Source organism: Aegilops tauschii, chromosome 2 (assembly GCF_002575655.3).
Source record: "Aegilops tauschii subsp. strangulata cultivar AL8/78 chromosome 2, Aet v6.0, whole genome shotgun sequence".
NCBI lineage: Eukaryota > Viridiplantae > Streptophyta > Magnoliopsida > Poales > Poaceae > Aegilops > Aegilops tauschii.
In genome coordinates, this window is record NC_053036.3 from 480,113,025 (window position 1) to 480,122,317 (window position 9,293).

Below are 9,293 nucleotides of genomic sequence, written 5' to 3' on the forward strand. Positions count from 1 at the left end.
ATTATTGGTGCGCATGCTTTTTTTCCTACAGAAAAAACAATCTAAAATTACCTTTCTAAGGTTTATTCTGCTTCCTAAAATTATGGATTGGTCTCCTCAAATCGCATAATGTCCGGCAGTTTTTCCTCATATATCACATCGTGAAATAACTTCCCTAGCGCAGGTCTTCAAATACGGTGGAATCGGACGCTCGGCCAGCTTTGGATCCTACGGCAACAAATAGTGCTTCCCGTCTTGTTAACGTACATCACGGTGAAGAACCGATCGTCGTTTCTCTACGCGATTTTCTCTCCGTCTCGAAGGCAAGCGATGGAAGTGACGGCGGACACGACGCCGTCCTGCTCCGGAGGCCTGGCGGCGCTCGCTGCCAGCCTCACAAGCCGCCTCGCCGTCACGGTGAAGAACCGGTCGTCGTTTCTCTACGCGATTTTCTTCCCGTCTCAAAAGCAAGCGATGGAAGCGACGGGCGCGCACTACTCTAAAGTGACGGGGGACACGGCGCCGTCCTGCTCCGGTGGCCTGGCGGCGCTCGCCGCCGGCCTCGTGAGCCGCCTCGCCGACGACAACAATGCGGGAAGCAACCTGGTGTTATCGCCGCTGTCCATCTACGCGGCGCTCGCGCTCCTGGCCGCCGGCGCCCGGGGCGCCACCCAGGACGAGATACTCGGCGTCCTCGGCACGCCGTCTCGCGCCGCGCTCGACGAGTTCCTCTCCGGCGTGGCGGAGGACGCGCTCGAGGACCACTCCGAGTACGGCGGGCCGCGCGTCGCGTTCGCGTGCGGCGTCTGGACCGACCTCGCCTGCCCGCTGAAGCCAGCCTACCGCCACGCCGCCGCGAGCGCGTACAAGGCCGACGCCAGCACCGTCGACTTCCGCGACAGTCCGGAGGCGGCGCGGGGTCAGATCAACGCGTGGGTGGCGCAGGCCACGAGTAACCTGATCGGCCCCGTCCTTGGCCCGGGATCCATAACGCGGCTCACCCGCGTCGTGCTCGGCAACGCTATAACTTCAAGGGCAAGTGGGAGGATCCGTTCTACAAGGAGGCCACCGCCAACAAGCTGTTCCACCGGCCCGACGGCAGCACCGTCGACGTGCCCTTCATGCAGAGCTGGAGTTCCCAGTTCATCGCCGTGCACAAAGGGTTCAAGGTGCTCAAACTCCGGTACCAAATGGCTCAAGGGCAAGGTAATTCGTCCGTCAAGTTACAGTCTTATCCTTCCACTCGTGTTTCACACCAATGCATCACATCTTGCTCACTTCTGTTGATAGGCCGACACGTCGATCGTATCAAGCGTACACAGTTTTCTATGTGCATCTTCCTCCCGGATGCCTTCGACGGCTTGCCGAGCCTGGTCGACGCGATAGCATCCCGACCTGGCTTCCTGCACAAGCACCTACCGAAGAGGAAGCTCGAGGTTAGGGAGTTCCGGGTGCCCAAGTTCAAGCTGTCCTTCCACAGCAGCGATGTCACCGTTTTGAAGAAGCTGGGGCTTCAGTTGCCGTTCAGCGATCAAGCCGATCTGTCTGACATGGTGGAGCGTGATGAATCTGACTTGCCATTGGTCCTGAGTGACGTCATCCACAAGGCGGTCATCGAGGTAAACGAAGAGGGCACCGTAGCTGCTGCCTTCTCCAGGATGAATATGGAAATAGGATGTTCTATCACGCGGCGGCCGCCTCCTCCTCCTGTGGATTTTGTAGCCGACCACCCGTTTGCGTACTTCATAGTGGAGGAGGCGACCGACGCAGTTGTCTTTGCCGGGCGTGTACTCGACCCGTCTAACGAGGACTAGGTCGTCCGAGCGACTCAGCCTCATGATTTTGTTTTTGGTTCTTGCGAATGATGATTTTGCTTTGCTTTGGATTTGGATACCGGTTGGCATAATAATAATAACGTGGTTTCACGTTATTTTTTCTATATGATTATGTGAATGTACTTTGTGCCTTTTGTTTCATTTGATTTTCAAGAGAAGAACTGTGTGCATGGCAGTTATTCAAGGGATTTTGTAGTGTTTAATTCCACCATGTTAGATCCGATCTGGTACTAAATCCGCACGACTAGTAGTTTTCTTTGTTAATTGCTCGCTTCCTGGAACTGATTCCGTAATATTAGAGCATCTCCACCCGCGGCCCCAACATGCCCTCCCAGGCGTTTTTGCCGCGCCGGCGTCCAAAAATCGGCCCAGTCCCGCCCCAGGAACTCGTTTTTCGCCGGCCCTTATTTTTCTCATGTATACAAAAAATGTATACAAAAAACATAGAATATGAGTTGAAAAATTGATCATGTATTTACACAATGTTAATCAAGCATTTGAAAAGTGTTCAACAATTATTTGAATAATGTTAATGAAGCATTTAAAAAATGTTAATGTTTATAGAAATACCGTTGACCATGTATTAAAAAATGGTTACTCAAGCATTTGAAAATGTGTATAATTTTTTTGACCATGTATTAAAAAAAATGTTTTTTTTGGTATTCTAAAAATGTAATCTTGTATTTGGAAAATGTTAATCAAGCATTTGAAAAACATAAAGATGCGTATATAAAAAATGTTGATCATGTATTCAAAAAAGTGAAATCAAGCATTTGAAAAATATTAAATGTGTATAAATAAAATGTTTCTCATGTATAGGAAAAATTTATGCAAACAATGTACAATGTGTGTGAGAAAGTTGATCAGGTATTTAGGAAATGTTAATCAAGCATTTAAATAAAATGTTAACCAACAATTTGAATTTTTTTAAATGTGTATAGAGAAAATGTTGACCATATATTAGAAAATGTTAATCTTGTATTTGAAAAATGTTAATAAAGCATTTTAAAATGTAAAAATTTGTGTAGAAAAAATATTGATGATGTATTAAACTTTTTAATATTGTATTAAAAAATGGTAATGAACCAGTTGAAATATGTTAAATGGTGTATGAAAATGGTGACCGTGTATTAAAAAATGTTAAACTTCTATTTGAGAAATGTGTAATGTCTATTGAAAAACTGTTCTTGACATGTACAAAAAATGTGGAATGAAAACCAAAAGAAAAAAATATAAACGAAAAACAATGAGAATCGGAAAAGAAACAAAAGAAAATAGTCAAAAATTAAAACCGAGGAGACAAGTGCAAAAAGAATAGAAGACACTGAAAACCAATAAAAACAAAGAAAGGTTGAAATCCAAGAAATAAACAAAAAACCGAATTAAAAAAGGAAAATGAGGAAGAAAAAAAAACCCGATGAAAATCCTGGAAGAAATGAAAAAGAATGAAAACACACAAAAAACTAAAGTATGATGAGAAACAAGGAAAACCAATGGCAACTGGAGAAGAAATACGAAAGTCAAACAACGAAAAAAATGAACGCAGAAAAGCAAAAAACGTGTTCTTAAAGCAGAAAAATGAAAGAAAAAAACCAGTGACGAAACATAAAAATAAAGAAAGCGAAAAAAATAGAAAAACAAACACAGAAGAAGCGAACGAAGAAACCCCGTGCTACTGTGCAGTCGAAAATAACGCTGAGAATGGGCTACTCTCGCATTAAGCTAGATATAGCTCTCGCATCGGCGGCTTGCGTGCCTGGCCAGAGGAAGCGCACGGCCTGTGTAGATTATGGGTGCTTCTCGCTAGGCGGCGCAGTATCTTTCCTGCGATTCATTTTTTTGTCCATTTCAATTTTGCTTTTTTTTTTGTGGTGCAGCGCTGGTTGAGAACTTGATCTTTTTTCGCTTTTCCTGTGTTGTTATGTCTTAGGGGAGGCAAAAAGGCTTCCTCCATTTCCCTTTTCTGTGTTGTTATTTTTTTCCTTTTCGCATTTCTTCTTTTCTAAAGGATTTTTTTGTAGATACATAAATAATTTAAAAATTATATGATTTTTTGTTTAAATATGCCCCTTAAAATCATGTTTTATAAAGAACAACTTTTTTAATATTACACGAATATTTATGTAATTTCTCTTGCTTGTAAGTTGTAACTATAGTTGAACATTCGTTGGCTATGCACAGTTGGATGTTCATGGTCCATGCGAAAATCTTTTCTCCAAAAATTACTCAACATAATTAGTTTTTTATTTTTTGTCTTTTAGGTTCTACTTTTATTTGTATTTTAGTTTCTATCTCTTTCCTGTATTGGCTTTTTTCGTTTTTGTTATGCACACATGTGCCATCTGTGTGCAGTCTACATGAGTTCCTAATAGATGACTATTTTTTTTCTATCTCTTAATTTTACATGGCGACTCCAAGTGTGGGCTCACCGCAAAAAAAGAAAGACTGCAAATGGAGGTAGTTGCATGTGCGCCACTAGGCACACGATAAGATTGTCGTCTCCGTGCGAACCAACATGTGGTTGGATTATTAGGAGGATAGTGGTATGCCTGCCCACCGGAGTTTAAGTTTCAGACTTGACATCGGTGCTCGTATTTTTCTGTATTTATTTCAAGCATTTCGTTAATGTGTGTTCAGTGAGAGGAGTCGTTCCCGTCGACTACGAATACGTCTGTGACGCCTTCGTCAATCTCAAGATGATGTGCAGGTTCAGTCTATCAAAAGTGCTCATAGGAGTAGGGTGCAGTGGCGATTCTAAGGGCCAGTCTTCGCATGGCTTGAGCCTACCCTCAAAATTCGTGAATTTATTTTTTAGTACTAAGCCTCAGCATATTTGGCAGGCCCAGTCTAAGAAAATAGGTGCAGCCGGCCCATCTAAGCCAACTAGGCCACGCAGAGCCTACCCTGCATTTCCGTCCCAAGTTTGCTGCCGGTAGGATGTGCGTGTATGTGTTCATAAAATGAACGTGTGTGCGTACTGTATAAAAAAGACTACTCCCCCGCTCCCACGTACCATAGAGGGAAGGAAACAGGCTCAACATCCAATTCGATTTCCGAATTCCGATAGACAACTGTATTCCTTCCCCGACTCTCACAAGAGACAGCGGCGGCAGGGGCCTCTGCCTACATTAACATCGACATTGCCTCTCTCGATCTCTCGTCCCAGTAATCAGAACCTGATCGTAGCCTTTCCTTGGTTCTCGCCGTGAATCCACAGAGCACGAGGGAAACAAGCGTGCGCGGCGATGGGGGCTTCGGCACTCGACGAGCAGAAGGGCCCGGCGACATCGGCGCCCGGTGATGAAGCTTCTACGAGGCCCAGCCCCAGCGGCTTCGCCTCCTACGCCGACAAGCTCCGAGGCGACCTGGACAAGATCGCGGCGGACGCGACCGACAAGAACGTCCTGGATGCCCTCGCGCAGCTCAGCGAGGCCGTCGGCAAGATGGCAACAGCGGCGGCCGGGGCCGGCGAGCACGTCTTGTACCACTTGAACTCTGTAGCCACGGGCGAACTCACCCTCGAGATCGACGAGGCCATCGAGCTGATCGCAGAGGCGGCCGCGGCAGGCGAAGCAGACTGGGTGATGGGCACCACGCGGTTGCTCATGGCGAGCGCCGAGGACATCACCCGCCACCTCACGGAGGCCATCTACAAAGAGAAAGCAGCGGAGGGCGCGGCCAGCGGTGGAGCAGTCTCGGGCGCCGGCGGGGTTGAAGTTGAAGAACAGGCCGTGGACGGCGATGCTTTCTTGGACGATCGGGTTCAGCAAGAGATGTACGAGGAGGAGGAGGAGGCCTTCTTGGACGAACTGGACTACCGCGAGATGGTCTTGGATGTTGACGAGGCCTTGGATGATTTGCGCCTGGAAGCGGCGGTGTGCAGCGGTGATCGTCCACCAACGACAGGGTTTCTTGGTCGATATGATTTTTTCACACTGCAAGATTTCTTGAAGTTGGTTGATTGATCGGCGACTCTTTGTATAAGAGATGCATATTGGATCTGCTGCAGCGTACGGAAGCCGTGGAAGAGATGTAGCAGTAGCCAGTAGGCTAGCTATAGGCTAGCTAGTATAGCAGGGATCGGACAAACTCATGTGTAAGATTTTCTAAGCTCAACGACCAAATTGAGTGCATGCACTGGTGCAAAGCACATTTCTTGCCACATCCACTCGTTCTTTGGGAAATTAGTTGTGATATACTCCCTCCGTCTCAAATAAGTGTCTCAATTCTAATACAAGTGCATACTAAACTTAATACAATGTTGAGGCACTTATTTTAAGAAGGAAAAACTATCTCGCTAAGTTTGGAACATAAATATTTAAATTAATAATGCGAGAACAGAGAATATATAGATGTGTCCAGACAAGAAAAATCTCTTTTTATGATTAAAAATCCTATATCTTTTAAAATCTTCATGTATTTAAGAAATAGCTACAAATTCTCAGATTATGGAACATTTTTTTGTAAATTAAGAGTGTGTGGTATTTTTTTCTCCCATTGCAACGCACGGATATTTTTGCTAGTAATAATAACATTGTTTCACGTTATTTTTTCTATATGACTATGTGAATGTACTTTGTGCCTTTTGTTTCATTTGATTTTCAAGAGAAGAACTGTGTGCATGGCAGTTATTCAAGGGATTTTGTAGTGTTTAATTCCACCATGTTAGATCCGATCTGGTACTAAATCCGCACGACTAGTAGTTTTCTTCGTTAATTGCTTGCTTCCTGGAACTGATTCCGTAATATTAGAGCATCTTCACCCGCGGCTCCAACATGCTTTCCTCAGGCGTTTTTGCCGCGCCGGCGTCCAAAAATCGGCCCAGTCCCGCCCCCAGGAACTCGTTTTTCGCCGGCTTGGGCCGAAATCGGCGCCGGCGGCCCCAGGCCGAACCCGGAGCCCGGGGGGCGCTCGGGGGCGCCGGGGCGAGGGGTTTTGGCGCGAAAGCGCGGCGGGCCCGCTGAGTCAGCGGCATGCGCCTCGTCTTTCCCAGAACGCCTCGGTTTCCTGCGGGGAATCAATGGCAAGGCTGCCGCCGGTCAGCCTTGCCATTGATTCCTCACAGGCGGCGCGTCATGGGCTGGGGCTATATAAACAGAGGCTTCCCCTCGCCGCTGGCCACACCAGCCCGAGTCCGCCGAGCCCAAACCATCCGCCGTCCCTCCCTTCCGCCGCCGAGCTCTGCCGCTCTCCCCTTCCCTCCCCTTCCTCTTCTTCTCTCCATGGCCGAACGCTTCCCTGGCGACGCCGCGGCGGCCAACGGCTTTCGGCCGCCGCACGCTCTAGGAGTGCGAGGCATGGCTTCTCTTCGAGGACAACATCTCGGCGCCGCCGGACATGCGCGTCGGGCCGACGGGGTGGAAGCTCAGCAACGGCGACGTCCCCATCCCCCCGGTGCCCGACGTCGACGTGCGCCCCGGCCTCTTCGCCGCCGAGGTCGACCGCGTGCGGTCGTCCCTGACGGAGCAGCATCGCGCCCTCTCCCAGTACGCCGCCGACAACCATGCGGCCTGGACGGACTATTTCCAGCGGCGGCAGGCGCAGCGGCTGGCGTCCACGAATGGGGCGCTAGTGGTCGGCGGCATAAAGAACAGCGACGGCCGCTGCGTCTGGTGGGGCGTCCCCGACCGCACCCTGCACGAGGTGATGGCACACCTCTAGGGCGGCAACAACCCGCCACTGGCATACCCAGCCGCGGCGGCCGTGCCAGCCCCTCGCCGGAGCGCCGGGCCGTGGGTGCCCAGGAGGTTCGCCGCCTCCTCCTCCTCCCACTCTTCCTCCTCCTCCCGCTCCTCCTCCCACTCTTCCGGCTCGCCGGCGCTCCTCGGCGTCAAGGCCGAGCCCGCCGCGGAGACGCCGCTCGGCCGGCGCACCCGCAGCGCCGGCATCGTCATCAACGAGGGCGGCCGGCGTGCCTCCTCCTCGGCTCCTCTGTGTTTCGTCAAGCCGAAGACGGAGCCAGGGCTCGCCGCCGTCAAGCCGGAGCCGGGACTCCCCGTCGTGAAGACGGAGCCCGGGCTCGCCAGCGGCGTCAAGGAGGAGGCGCTCGACGACGAAGCGGCCCTCAAATGGGCGCGCGACGACTGGGCGCAGACGGAGATGGAGCGCTAGTGCGCCGCCTTCGCGCGGTTCGAAGCTCGTCGCCGTGGTCGAGACGAGGGAGGCATCGTCGTCCTCGAGGACAGCGACGACAACGACGACGCACCGCCACCGCCGGTTCGCCATGGAGATGCCGGGCAGGGGTCCAGCAGGGGAGGCCGCGCCATCAAGAAGGAGAAGGCTGCCACCGATGACGAGGACGGCGGCGACGTCGGCGACTTCGCCGCGCTGATCGACTTCTTCGCCCCGTAGATGCCTTTTTTAAATAATTTATGTAAACACCGAACATGTTGAATATGAATGTCAAGTGTGCCGAATTTTAGCCGAACTTTGCCGAATTCAGATTTAAAAAAAAACAAAAAAACGCGTCCGGGGCGACCCTGGGGCGAGCGGCTGGGAACCCGCTCGCCCCCGCGCCGATTTTAGCGCCGGCTCGCCCCCAGGGGGCGCGTAAAATCACCGCCTAGGGGGCAACGGCTGGAGATGCTCTTAGGACTTAGGCGTGCGGAAGACGTAGGGGATGTTTTACTTGTTGTGGGGTGGGGTGTTGCGCTAGGCGAGAAGGACGGTCCAGTCCATGCCACCCAAGAGCATAACAGGAAACGCACGGACGCGGAGTTTTGGCTCTAAGCTCATCTGCATCCACGCTCAGAAAAAATCAAAACAAATACTAGAAAAATTCAAAAAATTACAAACATTTTTTGGGCGGTAGATAATTGGACGCGTGAGATCCGCTCCAAATTTCAACTCATTTGAGCATCTGAGCAGCTTTCGGCAAAAAAATAAAATCAGGGTCTGTAAAAATGTTTACTGTTCACGCACTGTTCTGACCCGATTTGTCTTTTTTGCTGACAGCTACTCAGATGTCCAAATAAGTTGAACTTTAGAGCGGACCTCAGGCGACAAATTATCTATCACACAAAAAGAATTTGGAATTTTTTGAATTTTGCTAGTATTTATTTTGATTTTTTTTCTGAGCAGGAACAGATGAGCCTGGGAACCGAATTGGATATCCGGAAACGCATAACCTTTTTCCTAGGAAAGGAGCATCACCTTGAATTCCAATTTTTCAAATTAATGAATAATCACAACATAGATTCACCCCAGCCAAGATATACGGGTGGTGTATTTTTTTCTCACCTTTGAATTCCAATTTTTCAAATTAATGAATAATCACGACACATGCTAACGATCACAGAACTGAACAAGTCACTACAGGAAACTTAAAAACTCCACCTCATACAGGAGGGGCACCAGGTAACCAAAAAAATAGAAAGAAGGTCAGGCCCTCGGGCTCGACAAGAACAACACAACCGCACTTCAGCAAGAGCGAGGAGATCCTACCAGCCCCCTGTATATGTCAAAGCTCTAATCACAATA

The 9,293-nt window shown here is 49.4% G+C and overlaps 1 pseudogene; it reads left to right on the top strand.

Annotated features, from left to right (window-relative positions):
* Positions 1-309: 309 nt before the first annotated feature.
* On the top strand, positions 310-1,830 carry LOC109764358 (putative serpin-Z8; annotated as a pseudogene).
* The last annotated feature ends 7,463 nt before the right edge of the window (positions 1,831-9,293 follow it).